Below are 21422 nucleotides of genomic sequence, written 5' to 3'. Positions count from 1 at the left end.
TAGGTGGTTGCTAGGCAGTTGCTAAGGTGTTGCTATGGTATCCTGGGTGGTTGCTAAGGTGTTTCTAGGTGGTTGCTAAGGTGTTTCTAGGTGGTTGCTAAGGTGTTGCTAGGTGGTTGCTAAGGTGTTGCTATGGTATCCGGGGTGGTTGCTAAGGTGTTGCTAGGTGGTTGCTAGACGGTTGCTTAAGTGTTGCTATGGTATCCGGGGTGGATGCTATGGTGTGGTTGCTAAGGTGTTGCTAGGTGGTTGCTAAGGTGTTGCTATGGTATCCAGGGTGGTTGCTAAGGTGTTGCTAGGTGGTTGCTAAGGTGTTGCTATGGTATCCTGGGTGGTTGCTAAGGTGTTTCTAGGTGGTTGCTAAGGTGTTGCTAGGTGGTTGCTAAGGTGTTGCTATGGTATCCAGGGTGGTTGCTAAGGTGTTGCTAGGTGGTTGCTAGGGTGTTGCTAGGTGGTTGCTAAGGTGTTGCTAGGTGGTTGCTAAGGTGTTGCTATGGTATCCAGGGTGGTTGCTAAGGTGTTGCTAGGTGGTTGCTAAGGTGTTGCTAGGTGGTTGCTAAGGTGTTGCTATGGTATCCGGGGTGGTTGCTAAGGTGTTGCTAGGTGGTTGCAAGGTGGTTGCTAAGGTGTTGCTAGGTGGTTGCTAAGGTGTTGCTATGGTATCCAGGGTGGTTGCTAAGGTGTTGCTAGGTGGTTGCAAGGTGGTTGCTAAGGTGTTGCTAGGTGGTTGCTAGGGTGTTGCTAGGTGGTTGCTAAGGTTTTGCTAGGTGGTTGCTAAGGTGTTGCTATGGTATCCAGGGTGGTTGCTAAGGTGTTGCTAGGTGGTTGCTAAGGTGTTGCTATGGTATCCGGGGTGGTTGCTAAGGTGTTGCTAGGTGGTTGCTAAGGTGTTGCTAGGCGGTTGCTAAGGTGTTGCTATGGTGTCTTGGGTGGTTGCTAAGGTGTTGCTAGGTGGTTGCTAAGATGTTGCTATGGTATCTGGGGTGGTTGCTAAGGTGTTGCTAGGTGTATCTAACTGGTCGCTAGGCAGTTGCTACCATTTCTAAAGTGGTTGCTAAGCAGTTGCTAGGCAGTTGCTAACGTTTTCCAGGTGGTTGCTAAGGTGTTGCTATCTGGTTGCTAGGCAGTTGCTAATGTATTACACATGGTTGCTAAGTGGTTGCTAGGCAGTTGCTAATGTTTTCCAGGTGGTTGCTAAGGTGTATCTAACTGGTTGCTAGGCAGTAGTAGATAAAAAGAAAGAGTGTTAAATGTAGAAGTACAGAAAAAGGGAGAGCCTGAAATAGAGAAGTAGAGAGAAAATCAGCGTGAGAAGTAGATAAAGAACACCCGAGAATGTGAGAAAAAGAATGACAAGTAGAGAGAAATAATGAGCGAGAGAAAGAGAATTAGGGAAAAAGAGAGATCGAGAAATAAAGAAGTAGAGAAAGAAAGAGGATGTAGTAGAGAGATAGATAGAAAGAGAAAGCAAGACAGAAAAGTAGAGTGAAAGAGAAGTAGAGAGAAGAGCGAGAAATAAAGAGAGAGTAAGAGAGAAATAGAGAAATAGAAAAGTAGAAAGAAAGAGACATAGAAAAGTAGAGAGAGTGAGAAAGAGAGAGTGAGAAATAGAGAAGAAGAGAGCAAAAGAGAGTGAGAAATAGAGAAGCAGAGAGAGAGAGTGAGAAATAGAGAAGTAGAGAGAGAGTGAGAAAGAGAGAGTGAGAAATAGAGAAGTAGAGAGAGTGAGAAATAGAGACGTAGAGAGAGAGTGAGAAATAGAGACGTAGAGAGAGAGTGAGAAAGAGAGTGAGAAATAGAGACGTAGAGAGAGAGTGAAAAAGAGAGTGAGAAATATAGAAGTAGAGAGAGTGAGAAATATAGAAGTAGAGAGAGAGAGTGAGAAATAGAGACGTAGAGAGAGAGTGAGAAAGAGAGAGTGAGAAATAGAGACGTAGAGAGAGAGTGAGAAATAGAGACATAGAGAGACGTAGAAAAGAGTGAGAAAGAGAGAGTGAGAAATAGAGAAGTAGAGAGAGAGTGAGAAATAGAGACGTAGAGAGAGAGTGAGAAATAGAGAAGTAGAGAGCAAAAGAGAGAGAGAGAAGTAGAGAAGTAGAGAGCAAAAGAGAGAGTGAGACAGAGAAGTAGAGAGCAAACGAGAGAGTGAGAAGTAGAGAAGTAGAGAGCAAAAGAAAGAGTGAGAATTAGAGAAGTAGAAAGAGAGAGTGAGATAGAGAAGTAGAGAGAGAGTGAGAAATAGATAAGTAGAGAGAGAGTGAGAAAGAGAGAGTGAGATAGAGAAGTAGAGAGAGAGTGAGAAATAGAGTGAGAAATAGAGACGTAGAGAGAGAGTGAGAAAGAGAGAGTGAGATAGAGAAGTAGAGAGAGAGTGAGAAAGATAGAGTGAGAATTAGAGAAGTAGAGAGAGAGTGAGAAAGAGAGAGTGAGATAGAGATGTAGAGAGAGTGAGAAAGAGAGAGTGAGATAGAGAAGTAGAGAGAGAGTGAGAAATAGAGTGAGAAATAGACGTAGAGAGAGAGTGAGAAAGAGAGTGAGAAATAGAGACGTAGAGAGAGAGTGAGAAATAGAGTTAGAAATAGAGACGTAGAGAGAGAGTGAGAAATAGAGTGAGAAATAGAGGAGTAGAGAGCAAAAGAGAGTGAGAAATAGAGAAGTAGAGAGCAAAAGAGAGAGTGAGAAGTAGAGAAGTAGAGAGCAAAAGAAAGAGTGAGAAATATAGAAATAGAGAGAGAGTGGGAAAGAGAGTGAGAATTAGAGAAGTAGAGAGCGAAAGAGAGAGTGAGAAAGAGAGAGTGGTTGCTAAGCAGTTAATAGGTGGTTGCAAAGCCCTGGCTGGGGTGCCGGGGTGTCCAAACTTTTGACTGATAGCTGCTCCATACAGCAGCTCCTCCATACACTCACAGTACTGGAGGAGCAGGGGAGAGAAGGGGTTCCGTGCGCAGAGCTGCTCGTGTGCGAGATGGAACTCTGGGCCCCCCATTCATTTCTATGGGAAAACTTCGTACGAAAATTGTACGAAAACCGTACGTCGTATCACTTCGCAACCTGCTATTAATTTTAAGATCTCGGTAAGATCTATAAGCTCGCCAAATTTGGTCATCGTATCTCAAAAATTGTGGCGGTTACGGACGTTTAAAATTTCGCCCCATTCATTCCTATGGGGAAAAAATGCGTACGTTTACGAAGTTTTTACGAAAACCGTACGATAAATCGCTCCAAAAAGCACAAGCACGCTAAGTTGGCATAGGTCCTACGATCCGTGAAAGTTTCGCGATTCTACGTTGAAAGCTCTAGGAGGAGTAGCGTACAGAAAAAAAGGCGTAAGAATAATAATAATAACTAGAAAAGGAAAGTTCGATAACGAACTTTAAGTTGGCTTGGAAAAGTACGTTAAATAGTTAAATAACGTTGAATAGTTAAAATGGTTGCTAAGATATTTCTGTCTAAAGCGTGTGAAGAGTGGTTGCTATGCTGTTGACTTTCGGCTAAATGTTGAAGTCCAAAAAGTTTTGGCTAACATGGTGAAAAGCTTATAATTATCTTATAAAGTAAAGTGTTGCTAAGTGGTTGCTAGGTAGTTGCTAGGCAGTTGCTAATGTAGTCCACATCGTTGCTTAGTGTTTGCTAATTGGTTGCTAGGCAGTTGCGAACATATTCAAGGTGGTTGCTAAGCTGTTGCTAACTTGTTGCTAGGCAACTAACGTATTCCAAATGGTTTTTAAGTGGTTATTAGGCAGTTTCTAATATTTTCCAGGTGGTTGCTAACTGGTTGCTATGGTATCCGGGGTGGTTGCTAAGGTGTTGCTAGGTGGTTGCTAAGGTGTTGCTATGGTATCTGGGGTGGTTGCTAAGGTGTTGCTAGGTGGTTGCTAGAGGGTTAATAGGTGGTTGCTAAGGTGTTGCTATGGGATCCGGGGTGGTTGCTAAGGTGTTGCTATGGTATCCGGGTTGGTTGCTAAGGTGTTGCTAGGTGGTTGCTAAGGTGTTGCTATGGTATCCAGGGTGGTTGCTAAGGTGTTGCTAGGTGGTTGCTAGGGTGTTGCTAGGCGGTTGCTATGGTATCCAGGGTGGTTGCTAAGGTGTTGCTAGGTGGTTGCTAAGGTGTTGCTATGGTATCCGGGGTGGTTGCTAAGGTGTTGCTAGGTGGTTGCTAAGGTGTTGCTATGGTATCCTGGGTGGTTGCTAAGGTGTTGCTAGGTGGTTGCTAAGGTGTTGCTAGGTGGTTGCTATGGTGTTGCTATGGTATCCAGGGTGGTTGCTAAGGTGTTGCTAGGTGGTTGCTAAGGTGTTGCTATGGTATCCTGGGTGGTTGCTAAGGTGTTGCTAGGTGGTTGCTAGGCAGTCGCTAAGGTGTTGCTATGGTATCCTGGGTGGTTGCTAAGGAGTTTCTAGGTGGTTGCTAAGGTGTTGCTAGGTGGTTGCTAAGGTGTTGCTAGGTGGTTGCTAAGGTGTTGCAATGGTATCCGGGGTGGTTGCTAAGGTGTTGCTAGGTGGTTGCTAGGCGGTTGCTTAGGTGTTGCTATGGTATCCGGGGTGGTTGCTACGGTGTTTCTAAGTGGTTGCTAAGGTGTTGCTAGGTGGTTGCTAAGGTGTTGCTATGGTATCCAGGGTGGTTGCTAAGGTGTTGCTAGGTGGTTGCTAAGGTGTTGCTATGGTATCCAGGGTGGTTGCTAAGGTGTTGCTAGGTGGTTGCTAGGTGGTTGCTAGGGTGTTGCTAGGTGGTTGCTAAGGTGTTGCTATGGTATCCAGGGTGGTTGCAAAGGTGTTGCTAGGTGGTTGCTAGGTGGTTGCTAGGGTGTTGCTAGGTGGTTGCTAAGGTGTTGCTAGGTGGTTGCTAAGGTGTTGCTATGGTATCCAGGGTGGTTGCTAAGGTGTTGCTAGGTGGTTGCTAAGGTGTTGCTAGGTGGTTGCTAAGGTGTTGCTATGGTATCCGGGGTGGTTGCTAAGGTGTTGCTAGGTGGTTGCAAGGTGGTTGCTAAGGTGTTGCTAGGTGGTTGCTAGGGTGTTGCTAGGTGGTTGCTAAGGTGTTGCTAGGTGGTTGCTAAGGTGTTGCTATGGTATCCAGGGTGGTTGCTAAGGTGTTGCTAGGTGGTTGCTAAGGTGTTGCTAGGTGGTTGCTAAGGTGTTGCTATGGTATCCGGGGTGGTTGCTAAGGTGTTGCTAGGTGGTTGCAAGGTGGTTGCTAAGGTGTTGCTAGGTGGTTGCTAGGGTGTTGCTAGGTGGTTGCTAAGGTTTTGCTAGGTGGTTGCTAAGGTGTTGCTATGGTATCCAGGGTGGTTGCTAAGGTGTTGCTAGGTGGTTGCTAAGGTGTTGCTATGGTATCCGGGGTGGTTGCTAAGGTGTTGCTAGGTGGTTGCTAGGCGGTTGCTAGGCGGTTGCTAAGGTGTTGCTATGGTGTCTGTGGTGGTTGCTAAGGTGTTGCTAGGTGGTTGCTAAGATGTTGCTATGGTATCTGGGGTGGTTGCTAAGGTGTTGCTAGGTGTATCTGACTGGTCGCTAGGCAGTTGCTACCATTTCTAAAGTGGTTGCTAAGCAGTTGCTAACGTTTTCCAGGTGGTTGCTAAGGTGTTGCTATCTGGTTGCTAGGCAGTTGCTAACGTATTACACATGGTTGCTAAGTGGTTGCTAGGCAGTTGCTAATGTTTTCCAGGTGGTTGCTAAGGTGTATCTAACTGGTTGCTAGGCAGTAGTAGATAAAAAGAAAGAGTGTTAAATGTAGAAGTACAGAAAAAGGGAGAGCCTGAAATAGAGAAGTAGAGAGAAAATCAGCGTGAGAAGTAGAGAAAGAACACCCGAGAATGTGAGAAAAAGAGTGACAAGTAGAGAGAAATATTGAGCGAGAGAAAGAGAATTAGGGAAAAAGAGAGATCGAGAAATAAAGAAGTAGAGAAAGAAAGAGGATGTAGTAGAGAGATAGATAGAAAGAGAAAGCAAGACAGAAAAGTAGAGTGAAAGAGAAGTAGAGAGAAGAGCGAGAAATAAAGAGTAAGAGAGAAATAGAGAAATAGAAAAGTAGAAAGAAAGAGACAGAAAAGTAGAGAGAGTGAGAAATAGAGAAGTAGAGAGAGAGTGAGAAAGAGAGAGTGAGAAATAGAGAAGAAGAGAGCAAAAGAGAGTGAGAAATAGAGAAGCAGAGAGAGAGTGAGAAATAGAGAAGTAGAGAGAGAGTGAGAAAGAGAGAGTGAGAAATAGAGAAGTAGAGAGAGTGAGAAATAGAGACGTAGAGAGAGAGTGAGAAAGAGAGTGAGAAATAGAGAAGTAGAGAGAGAGTGAGAAATAGAGACGTAGAGAGAGAGTGAAAAAGAGAGTGAGAAATATAGAAGTAGAGAGAGTGAGAAATATAGAAGTAGAGAGAGAGAGTGAGAAATAGAGACGTAGAGAGAGAGAAAGAGAGAGTGAGATAGAGAAGTAGAGAGAGAGTGAGAAATAGAGTGAGAAATAGACGTAGAGAGAGAGTGAGAAAGAGAGTGAGAAATAGAGACGTAGAGAGAGAGTGAGAAAGAGAGTGAGAAATAGAGGAGTAGAGAGCAAAAGAGAGTGAGAAATAGAGAAGTAGAGAGCAAAAGAGAGAGTGAGAAGTAGAGAAGTAGAGAGCAAAAGAAAGAGTGAGAAATATAGAAATAGAGAGAGAGTGGGAAAGAGAGTGAGAATTAGAGAAGTAGAGAGCGAAAGAGAGAGTGAGAAAGAGAGAGTGGTTGCTAAGCAGTTAATAGGTGGTTGCAAAGCCCTGGCTGGGGTGCCGGGGTGTCCAAACTTTTGACTGATAGCTGCTCCATACAGCAGCTCCTCCATACACTCACAGTACTGGAGGAGCAGGGGAGAGAAGGGGTTCCGTGCGCAGAGCTGCTCGTGTGCGAGATGGAACTCTGGGCCCCCCATTCATTTCTATGGGAAAACTTCGTACGAAAATTGTACGAAAACCGTACGTCATATCACTTCGCAACCTCCTATTAATTTTAAGATCTCGGTAAGATCTATAAGCTCGCCAAATTTGGTCTTCGTATCTCAAAAATTGTGGCGGTTACGGACGTTTAAAATTTCGCCCCATTCATTCCTATGGGGAAAAAATGCGTACGTTTACGAAGTTTTTACGAAAACCGTACGATAAATCGCTCCAAAAAGCACAAGCACGCTAAGTTGGCATAGGTCCTACGATCCGTGAAAGTTTCGTGATTCTACGTTGAAAGCTCTAGGAGGAGTAGCGTACAGAAAAAAAGGCGTAAGAATAATAATAATAATAATAATAAGAAGATTACGAAGAACAAGAAGTTGGCTTTTCCAAGCCAACTTAATAAGAAGAAGAAGATTACGAAGAACAATAAGTTGGCTTTTCCAAGCCAACTTAACTAGAAAAGGTAAAGTTCGTGAACGAACTTTAAGTTGGCTTGGAAAAGAACGCTAATAACGTTAAAAAGTTAAAATGGTTGCTAAGCTTTTTCCGTCTGAAGAGTGTGAAGAGTCATTGATATGCTGTTAACTTTTGGCTAAACGCTAAATGCTAAAAACGCTGAAATCTAAAAACATTTGGTTAAACGCTGAAATCTAAAAACATTTGGTTAAACGCTGAAATCTAAAAACGTTTGATTAAACGCTGAAATCTAAAAACGTTTGGTTAAACGCTGAAATCTAAAAACATTTAGTTAAACGCTGAAATCTAAAAACGTTTGATTAAACGCTGAAATCTAAAAACGTTTGGTTAAACGCTGAAATCTAAAAACGTTTGATTAAACACTGAAATCTAAAAACGCTTGTTTAAATGCTGAAATCGTAAAACTTTTGGTTAAACTTTTGATTGCTAATGTGTTGCTAGGCAGTTGCTATCATTTCTGAAAAGGTTGCTAAGCTGTTGCTAGGCAGTTGCTAATGTTTTCCAGGTGGTTGCTAAGCTTTTGCTAACTGGTTGCTAGGCAATTGCTAACATATACCAGGTAGTTGCTAAGGTGTTGCTAGGTGGTTGCTAGGGTGTTGCTAGGTTGTTGCTAAGGTGTTGCTATGGTATCTGGGGTGGTTGCTAAGATGTTGCTACGTGGTTGCTAGGGTGTTGCTAGGTGGTTGCTAAGGTGTTGCTAGGTGGTTGCTAAGGTGTTGCTATGGTATCTGGGGTGGTTGCTAAGGTGTTTCTAAGTGGTTGCTAGGTGGTTGCTAAGGTGTTGCTATGGTATCTGGGGTGGTTGCTAAGGTGTTTCTAAGTGGTTGCTAGGTGGTTGCTAAGGTGTTGCTATGGTATCCGGGGTGGTTGCTAAGATGTTGCTAGGTGGTTGCTAAGGTGTTTCTATGGTATCTGGGGTGGTTGCTAAGGTGTTGCTAGGTGGTTGCTAGGTGGTTGCTAAGGTGTTTCTATGGTATGTGGGGTGGTTGCTACGGCGTTGCTAGGTGGTTGCTAAGGTGTTGCTATGGTATCCGGGGTGGTTGCTAAGGTGTTGCTAGGTGGTTGCTAGGTGGTTGCTAAGGTGTTGCTAGGTGGTTGCTAAGGTGTTGCTATGGTATCTGGGGTGGTTGCTAAGGTGTTGCTAGGTGGTTGCTAGGTGGTTGCTAAGTGGTTGCTAGGTGGTTGCTAAGGTATTGCTAGGTGGTTGCTAAGGTGTTGCTATGGTAACCGGGGTGGTTGCTAAGGTGTTGCTAGGTGGTTGCTAAGGTGTTGCTATGGTATCTGGGGTGGTTGCTAAGGTGTTGCTAGGTGGTTGCTAGGCAGTTGCTATCATTTCTAAAGTGGTTGCTTAGTGGTTGCTAGGCAGTTGCTAACATTTTCCTAATGGTTGCTAAGGTGTTGGTAAGTGGTTGCTAGGCTGTTGCTATCATTTCTAAAGTGGTTGCTAGGCAGTTCCTATCGTTTCTAAGGTGGTTGCTAAGTGGTTGCTAACGTTTTCCTAGTGGTTGTTAAGGTGTTGCTAAGTGGTTGCTAGGCAGTTGCTAACGTTTTCCAGGAGGTTGCTAAGGTGTTGCTAAGTGGTTGCTAGGCAGTTGCTAACGTTTTCCAGGTGGTTGCTAAGTTGTTGCTAAGTGGTTGCTAGGCAGTTGCTAACGTTTTCCTAATGGTTGCTAAGGTGTTGGTAAGTGGTTGCTAACGTTTTCCTAGTGGTTGTTAAGGTGTTGCTAAGTGGTTGCTAGGCAGTTGCTAACATTTTCCAGGTGTTTGCTAAGTGGTTGCTAACTGGTTGCTAGGCAGTTGCTATAATTTCTAAAGTGGTTGCTAAGTTGTTGCTAAGTGGTTGCTAGGCAGTTGCTAACGTTTTCCAGGTGGTTGCTAAGGTGTTGCTAAGTGGTTGCTAGGCAGTTGCTACCGTTTTCCAGGTGGTTGCTAAGCAGTTAATAGGTGGTTGCTAAAACCTGGCTGGGGTGCCGGGGTGTCCAAACTTTTGACTGATAGCTGCTCCATACAGCAGCTCCTCCATACACTCACTGTACTGGAGGAGCAGGGGAGAGAAGGGGTTCCGTGCGCAGAGCTGCTCGTGTGTGAGTTAGAACTCTGGGCCCCCCATTCATTCCTATGGGGAAACTTCGTACGATAATTGTACGAAAACCGTACGACATATCGTTTCGTAAAGCATATTTTCGGAAAGAACTCACTAAGTTCTATAGACCATCCGAATTTCGTCTTCGTATCTCAAAAATTGTGACGTTCACAGCCATTCAAAATTCTTCTAGTTCATTGTCTATGGAAAAAAGGGCGTACGTTTACGAAGTTTTTACGAAAACCGTACGATATATCGCTCCAAAAAGCACAAGCAACGTAATTCACTATAGGTCCCACGATCCCTGAAAGTTTCGTGATTCTACGTTAAAAGCCCTAGGAGGAGTAGCGTTTAACAAAAGTGAGGAAGAATAATAATAACTAGAAAAGGTAAAGTTCGTGAACGAACTTTAAGTTGGCTTGGAAAAGAACACTAATAACGTTAAAAAGTTAAAATGGTTGCTAAGCTTTTTCCGTCTGAAGAGTGTGAAGAGTCATTGATATGCTGTTAACTTTTGGCTAAACGCTAAATGCCAAAAACGCTGAAATCTAAAAACGTTTGGTTAAACGCTGAAATCTAAAAACATTTGGTTAAACGCTGAAATCTAAAAACGTTTGATTAAACGCTGAAATCTAAAAACATTTGATTAAACGCTGAAATCTAAAAACGTTTGGTTAAGCGCTGAAATCTAAAAACATTTGGTTAAACGCTGAAATCTATAAACGTTTGATTAAACGCTGAAATCTAAAAATGTTTGGTTAAACGCTGAAATCTAAAAACGCTTGTTTAAATGCAGAAATCGTAAAACTTTTGGTTAAACATTTGATTGCTAATGTGTTGCTAGGCGGTTGCTATCATTTCTGAAGTGGTTGCTAAGCTGTTGCTAGGCAGTTGCTAATGTTTTCCAGGTGGTTGCTAAGCTGTTGCTAACTGGTTGCTAGGCAATTGCTAACATATACCAGGTGGTTGCTAGGTGGTTGCTAGGGTGTTGCTAGGTTGTTGCTAAGGTGTTGCTATGGTATCCGGGGTGGTTGCTAAGATGTTGCTAGGTGGTTGCTAACGTGTTGCTAGGTGGTTGCTAAGGTGTTGCTATGGTATCCAGGGTGGTTGCTAATGTGTTGCTAGGTGGTTGCTAGGGTGTTGCTAGTTGGTTGCTAGGTGGTTGCTAAGGTGTTGCTATGCGCTTGCTAAGGTGTTGCTATGGTATCAGGGGTGGTTGCTAAGGTGTTGCTAGGTGGTTGCTAGGTGGTTGCTAGGTGGTTGCTAAGGTGTTGCTATGCGGTTGCTTAGGTGTTGCTATGGTATCCAGGGTGGTTGCTAAGGTGTTGCTAGGTGGTTGCTAGGGTGTTGCTATGGTATCCAGGGTGGTTGCTGAGGTGTTGCTAGGTGGTTGCTAGGTGGTTGCTAAGGTGTTGCTAGGTAGTTGCTAAGGTGTTGCCATGGTATCTGGGGTGGTTGCTAAGGTGTTGCTAGGTGGTTGCTATGTGGTTGCTAAGGTGTTGCTATGCGGTTGCTAAGGTGTTTCTAAAGTGGTTGCTAAGTGGTTGCTAGGCGGTTGCTAACGTTTTCCTAGTGGTTGTTAAGGTGTTGCTAAGTGGTTGCTAGGCAGTTGCTAACATTTTCCAGGTGTTTGCTAAGTGGTTGCTAACTGGTTGCTAGGCAGTTGCTATAATTTCTAAAGTGGTTGCTAAGTTGTTGCTAAGTGGTTGCTAGGCAGTTGCTAACGTTTTCCAGGTGGTTGCTAAGGTGTTGCTAAGTGGTTGCTAGGCAGTTGCTACCGTTTTCCAGGTGGTTGCTAAGCAGTTAATAGGTGGTTGCTAAAACCTGGCTGGGGTGCCGGGGTGTCCAAACTTTTGACTGATAGCTGCTCCATACAGCAGCTCCTCCATACACTCACTGTACTGGAGGAGCAGGGGAGAGAAGGGGTTCCGTGCGCAGAGCTGCTCGTGTGTGAGTTAGAACTCTGGGCCCCCCATTCATTCCTATGGGGAAACTTCGTACGATAATTGTACGAAAACCGTACGACATATCGTTTCGTAAAGCATATTTTCGGAAAGAACTCACTAAGTTCTATAGACCATCCGAATTTCGTCTTCGTATCTCAAAAATTGTGACGTTCACAGCCATTCAAAATTCTTCTAGTTCATTGTCTATGGAAAAAAGGGCGTACGTTTACGAAGTTTTTACGAAAACCGTACGATATATCGCTCCAAAAAGCACAAGCAACGTAATTCACTATAGGTCCCACGATCCCTGAAAGTTTCGTGATTCTACGTTAAAAGCCCTAGGAGGAGTAGCGTTTAACAAAAGTGAGGAAGAATAATAATAACTAGAAAAGGTAAAGTTCGTGAACGAACTTTAAGTTGGCTTGGAAAAGAACACTAATAACGTTAAAAAGTTAAAATGGTTGCTAAGCTTTTTCCGTCTGAAGAGTGTGAAGAGTCATTGATATGCTGTTAACTTTTGGCTAAACGCTAAATGCCAAAAACGCTGAAATCTAAAAACGTTTGGTTAAACGCTGAAATCTAAAAACATTTGGTTAAACGCTGAAATCTAAAAACGTTTGATTAAACGCTGAAATCTAAAAACATTTGATTAAACGCTGAAATCTAAAAACGTTTGGTTAAGCGCTGAAATCTAAAAACATTTGGTTAAACGCTGAAATCTATAAACGTTTGATTAAACGCTGAAATCTAAAAATGTTTGGTTAAACGCTGAAATCTAAAAACGCTTGTTTAAATGCAGAAATCGTAAAACTTTTGGTTAAACATTTGATTGCTAATGTGTTGCTAGGCGGTTGCTATCATTTCTGAAGTGGTTGCTAAGCTGTTGCTAGGCAGTTGCTAATGTTTTCCAGGTGGTTGCTAAGCTGTTGCTAACTGGTTGCTAGGCAATTGCTAACATATACCAGGTGGTTGCTAGGTGGTTGCTAGGGTGTTGCTAGGTTGTTGCTAAGGTGTTGCTATGGTATCCGGGGTGGTTGCTAAGATGTTGCTAGGTGGTTGCTAACGTGTTGCTAGGTGGTTGCTAAGGTGTTGCTATGGTATCCAGGGTGGTTGCTAATGTGTTGCTAGGTGGTTGCTAGGGTGTTGCTAGTTGGTTGCTAGGTGGTTGCTAAGGTGTTGCTATGCGCTTGCTAAGGTGTTGCTATGGTATCAGGGGTGGTTGCTAAGGTGTTGCTAGGTGGTTGCTAGGTGGTTGCTAGGTGGTTGCTAAGGTGTTGCTATGCGGTTGCTTAGGTGTTGCTATGGTATCCAGGGTGGTTGCTAAGGTGTTGCTAGGTGGTTGCTAGGGTGTTGCTATGGTATCCAGGGTGGTTGCTGAGGTGTTGCTAGGTGGTTGCTAGGTGGTTGCTAAGGTGTTGCTAGGTAGTTGCTAAGGTGTTGCCATGGTATCTGGGGTGGTTGCTAAGGTGTTGCTAGGTGGTTGCTATGTGGTTGCTAAGGTGTTGCTATGCGGTTGCTAAGGTGTTTCTAAAGTGGTTGCTAAGTGGTTGCTAGGCAGTTGCTAACGTTTTCCATGTGGTTGCTAAGTGGTTGCTTAGTGGTTGCTAGGCAGTTTCTATCATTTCTAAAGTGGTTGCTAGGCAGTTGCTAACATATTCCACGTGGTTACTAAGTGGTTGCTAGGCAGTTGCTGTCATTTCTAAAGTGGTTGCTAAGCTGTTGCTAGGCAGTTGCTAACGTTTTCCAGTTGGTTTCTAATGTGTTGCTAAGTGGTTGCTACGCACTTACTATCATTTCTAAATTGGTTGCTAAGTGGTTGCTAGGCAGTTGCTAACATATTCCACATGATTGCTAAGTGGTTGCTAGGCAGTTGCTAACGTTTTTCAGGTGGTTGCTAAGCTGTTGCTATTTGGTTGCTACGCACTTACTATCATTTCTAAATTGGTTGCTAAGTGGTTGCTAGGCAGTTGCTAACATATTCCACATGATTGCTAAGTGGTTGCTATGCAGTTGATAACGTTTTCCAGGTGGTTGCTAAGGTGTAGCAAACTGGTTGCTAGGCAGTTGCTAACGTATTCCAGGTGGTTGCTAAGTGGTTGCTAGGCAGTTGCTATAATTTCTAAAGTGGTTGCTAAGCAGTTGCTAATGTTTTCCTAGTGGTTGTTAAGGTGTTGCTAAGTGGTTGCTAGGCAGTTGCTATCGTTTTTAACGTGGTTGCTAAGTGGTTGCTAGGCAGTTGCTTTCATTTCTAAAGTGGTTGCTAAGCTGTTGCTACAGCAAAGCCAATGCCTTTGCTGTATCCAAAAAGTTTTAGCTAAATGGTAAAATACCGTTGCTTTTGGCTGACAAAGCAGTGTCCAAACAGTTTTGGCTAAATGGTGGAATATGGTTGCTTTTGGCTTACAGAGCAGTGCCCTAAAACCTTTGGATAAATAAGGGAAGTGTCAAGATTTTGGAAGATAAACTTAAAAAAAAAAAAAACACCAAATGTTGTTTAATTTTGTGTTACACACAATTCATATAAGTAGTTATATTTTATTAATTGTAAAGCTGAAATAACAACTCGGTAAAGATGTTAAGGTGGTAAATTCAAATGTATTATGCTTTTAGTTCTATGATGTGATGACTACATAATGTCACCTGTTGGTGGCAGTAAAGTAGTAAGCGTACAGACAAACCTTAAAAACATAATAAAGGAGATAGTCCACTCATTCCTTCTGAAGTGCACTTGATTAGTTACTGAACTTTTAATTTTACACCCACTGAAGCACTGAACTGTTTAACTGGAAGTCTTAAACCCTATTACTTTGTTCCTCATTGCCTTTCATCTGAAATAAAAATAAAATTGTGTGAAAGGTATTTTACCTATTTTAAGAAAACACAGGGCGTAGTGAGGAGGGACCACGTAGTGAATTGAACTGACCCAAGGATGTGCCCAGGCAGCGCGCGCGCAGACGAACGACATTCCTTCGACTGAGGTAAGTGGGAGTAACAGTCACTGGAATGAGTTTAAAGGTGAAAATACGACAAAAAACGCCACTTTTAATGTCCACTTCATATATTTGGCTAGAAATTCAACTATTAAATATGAATCATACTAAATAATGTATTAATAATGTTAAAATACTGTTATTTCCGTGTTTGTATGAAGCTAGGTTAGCACGGAAGCTAACAGGGACCTCGGAGGTAGCAGGCCTGCTAACGTAGCTTCCTCTGACCAATACAGGGAATTCCTGCTAAAACGCTCATATAGAAAACAGACAGCATAGTTTCTGAGAAACAATAGACACAAAAGCTTAGTAAGCTAGCTAGCTAATCATTGGTCTGTTCTTAATACGTAAAAAAACAGTATTTTATATGGTGGTTAACTATCCAGTGCTGTCTGCTCTGGGCTGGTTTAATCTGGTTTAAACCGGTTTAGAGTGCTTAAAAGACTGACTGAACACGAATGCAGCCGTTTTTCCTCCGTAATTATGAATGTACAATTACAAGCATTTGAATATTATTTTCACAGTTTACATTCCTTACTGGGTTATCTCATTATCATTGTTATACAAAATCTACCTCAGATACTATTAGTAACAACCTCCCTGTTCTAAATATTTTTAATAAATGAATTTGACTGAAATATTGTAAAGTCTGTCTCAAGGGGCGTTGTATTATTTAGCTTTAAACATTAATGGTTAATTGAGAATTATATCAAATTTAGGGGGTTAAACATTAGTCTGTTATAAATGCCATTCAATTTCAATTCAACACGACAATTAAAAAGTATTTTTATAAAGCAAGCATGTTTTTTGTTTTGTTTTAACCTTTCTTAATAAAGATGTATAATAAAATAATAATGTATTAAAACAGACTCCAGCTTATTTTATAAAATTATAAATAAGGACAGCTCTAGATTTGAAAACATCATTCCACATCAGTTTTAATAGTATTTAAAAGTATGCACAACATTATAAAACAATTCAGTTGTGTAAAACGTACTGCTGTTACAGTCAGAAAGTCTGGGTTCTAAAATAATTAGGATTTTGCCTGTTAACTAACATAGTGTTAACATCAGAAAAAAACCTGATAGATGTTAAATGTAAATTGTGGATTGTACTACAAGTTTTAAATAGATCTTGTGTTAATAAGAGTTCATAAATAATTTACTATCTGCCATAGATTTATGACCTGTTTCAATCTTGATTCCTGAAAATAGACACACAAGTCTTCATCTAATATAGGATTCATTATTGTCACCATTCATTAGTTTCACCATAAAATTGGCATCTCTGTTGTGCTGCTCAGAAGACGCGTGGACCTGTTTTTCCTGTAAAGCTACTTTATGACAACCTTTGTAAAAAGCGCTATATAAATAAAATTGAATTGAATTTAAATATTATTATATTGTGACCACAAAAAGTGTTACTTGTCTAATTATTTTTTCTTATTTTACAGGAACCAGAAATCTGTGATTTTACAACACTCGTAAGTATGAATAAACAGTTGATAAATATCAATGCTTTTAAATAATTAGAAATGGAAAGATCTATCACCTGTGTTTCTGTATTGTCTGATTTTCAAGTAAAATTTGTAATCAACCAATATTTATCTATTCAGCCGATCTTACGATCAGGTCATATTGGGAAGTTTAGATTTATAGCAGCTCTGTGTGGCTCACTTTTGAGGATGCTGACTCTCAGAAACAGGGTTCGTACGGGTGCTTGAAATCTTGGAAAATGCTTGAATTTTAATTTTTTTTTTCCAGTCCTGGAAAGTGCTGGAATTTTGGAGAAAGTGCTTGAAAATGCTTAAAACTGCTTTACTTTACAATAAATCATTATCTGACTAAATAAGTTTGCTTAAAGAAAAATTTGCAGAGCGTAAAATAAAAAAGGCTTAGCTCGCGCCTCCATGTATTTGCGACAAATTCCGGTTCTTTCTCGCAATCCAAGAGTTGCCTCACGAGGAACCAGCGCTTCCACTTCTGTGCAGACCCAATTTTATTTAATATTTTACTGTTTTTTGGTAGTTCTACAAAATTTTGAGTTCATATTCACCAACCATAACCCCTCCTCTGGCATTATGTAATGTTTTTGTAAAATGGAGTGTAAATGGCAGTTAATAATAATAATAATAATCGAGCAATTAAAAATACTAAAATACAAGATATAAATCATGCCTATTCTCTTAAACTGTATCCTTATATATTGATTTAGTCTTTTAAAATGTGGTGCTTTTTGTAATTTTTACGTTTAAATATATACTAGAGTAGCACAGTTTGACAGGGTAGCACTAATCGACAGAACACTGGCGCCGTAAAAACGAGCCGATCTCCGGGGCTGTTTTCCCGGCGTCAGCGCTGTGGTATGAGCCAATCTCCTTGGTTTTTTTCTCGGTGTCAGCGCAGTGGAACGAGCCGATCTCTGGCTGGAGATAGGTATGCTGGCTAGATGGCTATGCTAAAAGCCAAAAGCCAGGTTAGCAGTGCTGGCGAGTTTTTTTGTGCTCGCGAGTTTAACATTTGCGCTTGTGAGAAGGAAATGATAAATGTTAAACGGAAATCGTTAAAACACGCTGGTGTTTTTGCGCCCCTCGACTTTTGACATCGATGTGACACCATAGAGTGGCTATCTGCGAGTCAGTTTTCGTGTTTTCCTCGTCACCTCACAGTCAGCGAAAACAACACAGATATGCTGGGGGGTTGTGTTTTTAACGAGTATTGGCTGGAAAACTATTGATTTGCACATTACTGTCAAAGGATCAGTAAGCTGATTCACTGCCTACCTCAATCGTAAATGTTTTATTTTTTTATGTTTTCAAATTAAGAATGTATTGAAAGTGAGGGTATTTGTCAAGTGATCTCACTTGGTATTTGGTGTTGCCCTATATATGTTTGCACTATTTTACCTTGTAAATTCAAGTTGTTCTGATTTGTACAGCACTATTAAAGCTTTACCTTTTTTTTTTTTTTTACATTTTGAGTAAAACATTGATTGAAAGTTATTTGCCTAGTGAGCTTTTGTGTCATAGTTTTACTGGTAACCCAATCAAGGTGGATAGTAAACAAAGTTTACAGATAGATGATGCATTTAGAATTGTAAAACTTACTTTGCTTTAATTTCTTCTCCATCTGCTATTACCAACCACAATTCTGATTGTGTTCACATAAAAAATATCATCTCTTGAAGTGTGACAAAGCAAATCAATAATTTTGAGTATATGTATGTATAAATGCTCTCAACTCACCCCCAAATTTGACATACTACAGTAACTGCTCAGTCAAATGAATAGGGTAAACATGTGGTGAAGAACATTGGTATTTAAATTGTGTGAAACTGACACCAATAAATCCATAATTCCTGCTATTTACTTATTTAGAAGTTTTTTTTTTCGCTGTAGCATAGTCGCTGTGGAGTGTGGAGAATAGTTTTGCGATATATTGATTATCGCTGAATCACAGTTTTGAGATATCACCGTTATTACTAATTTACCACAGCTGAAATGTGCTGGAAAAACTTGAAGATGGGCCCTGAAAGTGCTTGAAAAGTGCTTAATTTTACCTTGTAAAAGGTGTATGAACCCTGCAGAAAGCTCCAGTTCCTTGTTTAACTGCTAGTTGGAACTAACCCTTGATTCTCAACAATTCTCTACACTACTTCACAGCATATGTGTTACTGAAGAGAATACAATACTTCTAATGAATCAAATACCAGTAATTATAGATTTATTGGTGTCCGTTTCACAGACTTTAACAACCAATATTCTTCACTGCAGGTTTACCCTATTCATTTGATTATACCACGTGGAGTAATGGAGCAATAACTTTAGTAAGTCTAATTGGAAGAAATCTTAGGTATTTTAGAGCACCTTTATTTCAATAAATATATCCATATTTGAAGCCACATAGATACCATATGATATGATATGTCCAAAAAAATATTTTATGATATCTATATACTGTCCCACCCCATGTCTGTTCTGCAGTTCATATGTGTACAAAGTGTAAAACTAATGTGCTGACAGGATTGACAGACTATTTTGGCTGTAACTGAGCTATAGCTCCACAATGTTTTTAATGTGAATTGTAAAAAGTATTTTTCATGTCAAACTTTGCACAACAAATATATAATCAGTCAGCAAAAACAATAATTTTAGGTTAACCCTGTCACCAGGATGAAACCCTGTCACACATGGAAGTGATGTATGGTTGAATTGACTAAACTTAAAACAAAAAAGAACATTCAAAGTCAAAAACATTTCTTCTGTTCTAAACAAGGCTTAGAGAAAAAAAATATGCGTTTAAACTGTAGAATACCTTGAAAATGTGTTTTGATTGAAAACACCCAAATAGAGTTCTGCACCGGGATTGGCTTTTCCAAAATACTGATTCATCTGCATTATGTCATGACACATTTGTGGTTAAATCTTTCGTTTATGATTAATCGTTATTTCAATTTTTTTCTCATCTTACAGGCTCAAAAAGGCTTTCACATACAGTGCTGTGAGTATTACTTTATACAATTAATAAGTAACTAACCCAAAATCTAGTATAGTTTATGTAGTATAATGTAACCACTTTTGTATGTGAAGTTAACTATGTCCTGGCTGATTAACATTCTGGTGCAATTAAAAAAATATATATATATATATCTTTATGTTTTTAACAGGTTGACCTTGACTTAATTGGGCATTGTTTCTTGCCAGGTGAGTTTTGAACTGACATTGATTTTGCCTAAAGTTGCTGTTCAGAGAAACCTGAAAGTTGGCTACAATGTAGTTCTGTAAGTGTTTCTACACAGTCAAGTCACAATACCTACCTTGATTCTACCCTTACTGTTCATTTTTAAGCTTTACCAATCATATAGGACACCATTTAGTTCTATAATTACAGACTGTAATCCTGTATTCTGCATACTTGAAAGGAGAAATGCGGGTAATAATAAAGTATGCAAAGAAACAGATACAGAACTACATTTTGTAATTATTCAAGTACAAACTATCATATAGTTCTATATCCAATAGAACTGAATAAAAAATAATAATGGGTGTAGATATAATGAGGATGTCATAATTTGATTAATGTGTATTTAAAATAGAAATGCTGTATATTCTGTATATCAATGCTTAGTTTGAAATAACTATATACTCTTGTGCTGTGCAGTTTTATAACTTATGGAGCATTACATACCAGGTTACCAGGAATGCCTTTAAATAAAAAATAAAATAAGAAGATTTAAGTATCTTTTCATCTGGTAATGCTAAGAAATGTTTAGATTATGGGGAAAAACTGACCTTTTCTAATGATTATTGTTTGTTTAATTGTGTTTTTGAAAATGTGTGTATTGCAAATTGTACAATTGTTACTGTTTGCAACTAACAGGATTGTTTTCTCTTTTTTCTGTCTTTCTTTTCTTGTCTTTGCCCTACCCCATCTAAATTCTTGTTTCCATTTTCTCTCTTTCTTTCTGCTTGCATCTGCAAGCATCCCAGCTTTCCCCATCCCCGAAACGATAACTCATTGAACTCATTGAACTCATTGAACTCATAACTCATTGAACTCATAACTCATCCATATAATAACTCATCCATATAATAACTCATCCATATAACTCATCCATATAACTCATCCATATAACTCATCCATATAATAACTCATTCATATAATAACTCATCCAACCCAGAAGTCATCCAACCCAGAAGTCATCCAACCCAGAAGTCATCCAACCCAGAAGTCATCCAACCCAGAAGTCATCCAACCCAGAAGTCATCCAACCCAGAAGACAACAAAGACAAACAATCTGCAGGTCCCTAAACAACGTGAAAAAGACCACAAAAGCCCAGTAAACGCCTGGCTCACCACCTAGAAAGCTCTGAAGAAACTGGACCTGCAGCACACACACAATTATACCACAAATCACTTTAGCATAGCTTAACATTTTATAGCTATACATTACAAATACAGTACTTGAATAAACAACTGTATAGACAGTTCTACATTTCGTTCATATATTAAGTGAGTCCACTTTTGCAGTTATAATACTTTGTCTTTATTGACAACAATTGAAATAATCATTTGATCAGTTTTTTTTTACATAATTGCATAAGGAGACTATTACACATTTGTTTCCTAAAAAGGTATTATCAAATCTTTGTATTGTTAAAGGTTAATTTTACAAAGAAGTACCATCATAACATTTGTGTACTGACTATTAATTGTTCATTTCATTGTTTGGTGTCATCTTTTCAGTCACAAGATAATTATCTTTTGTGTAAGGACTTGGAAATTAATTTTATGAAGCATTATCCTTAAGAGTTCTGTTAAGGGTTAATAAAAAGGTATCAAATTTTGTGTTTCCCATCATAAAGAGGTCTTTTGATAACTGGTTAGTCTGATAATCAATTTGTAGAAGTAAATCATACATATAAACTTAAGATTTAAGCTACCTACTGTTTGAATTACACATTAATTATTGTATATTTGTTTCAAGCTAAGTTATACACACGAAAAATACATTAAATTGCTGCTGAAAAAAAAAAATCTTGTGTGTGCTTAGTGGTTGCATTTTCCACTAAATAATTTATTTGAGAGCTCAATTTAATTTTGTACTACTGTATAAGTACATTAATTAAAGGTATTGCCTACGGATTACTGACAGTAAAGTTTGTTCTAAAGGTAAATTACGTAATTGCATAAGGAGACTATTACAAATACATTTCCTGATAAGGTGTTATCAAATCTTTGTATTGTTAAAGGTTATTTTTTATGAAGAAGTACCATCACAACATTTGTGTACTGACTATGAAATGATAATTTCATTGTATGGTGTCATCTTGTCAGTTACAAGATAATTATCTTTTGTGTACAGTTTTAGATTAATTTCATATAGCGTTATCCTGAAGAGTTCTTTTAAAGGTTAATAAAAAGGTATTATCACATTTTGATTTTCCCATCATAGAGGTCTTTTGATAACTGGTAAGTCTAAAAAAATCATATAATCTGATAATCAATTTGTAGAAGTAAACCATACATATA

At 39.8% G+C, this 21422-nt stretch overlaps 2 long non-coding RNA genes across 2 annotated transcripts; both read left to right on the top strand.

The window, feature by feature from the left end:
• Window positions 1-4662: 4662 nt before the first annotated feature.
• Window positions 4663-6302, top strand: LOC125804857 (uncharacterized). The gene is made up of 2 exons (XR_007441075.1): window positions 4663-4786; window positions 5364-6302. It is a non-coding gene; the product is annotated as an uncharacterized LOC125804857 (long non-coding RNA).
• A 7072-nt stretch (window positions 6303-13374) lies between these two features.
• Window positions 13375-20927, top strand: LOC125804855 (uncharacterized). The gene is made up of 5 exons (XR_007441063.1): window positions 13375-14379; window positions 15845-15874; window positions 18863-18890; window positions 19057-19093; window positions 19872-20927. It is a non-coding gene; the product is annotated as an uncharacterized LOC125804855 (long non-coding RNA).
• The last annotated feature ends 495 nt before the right edge of the window (window positions 20928-21422 follow it).

The sequence above is a fragment of the Astyanax mexicanus genome, chromosome 10, assembly GCF_023375975.1.
Source record: "Astyanax mexicanus isolate ESR-SI-001 chromosome 10, AstMex3_surface, whole genome shotgun sequence".
Lineage (NCBI taxonomy): Eukaryota > Metazoa > Chordata > Actinopteri > Characiformes > Acestrorhamphidae > Astyanax > Astyanax mexicanus.
Note: the sequence above shows the minus strand (reverse complement) of the source record. Positions and strands in the feature narration are given on the sequence as shown.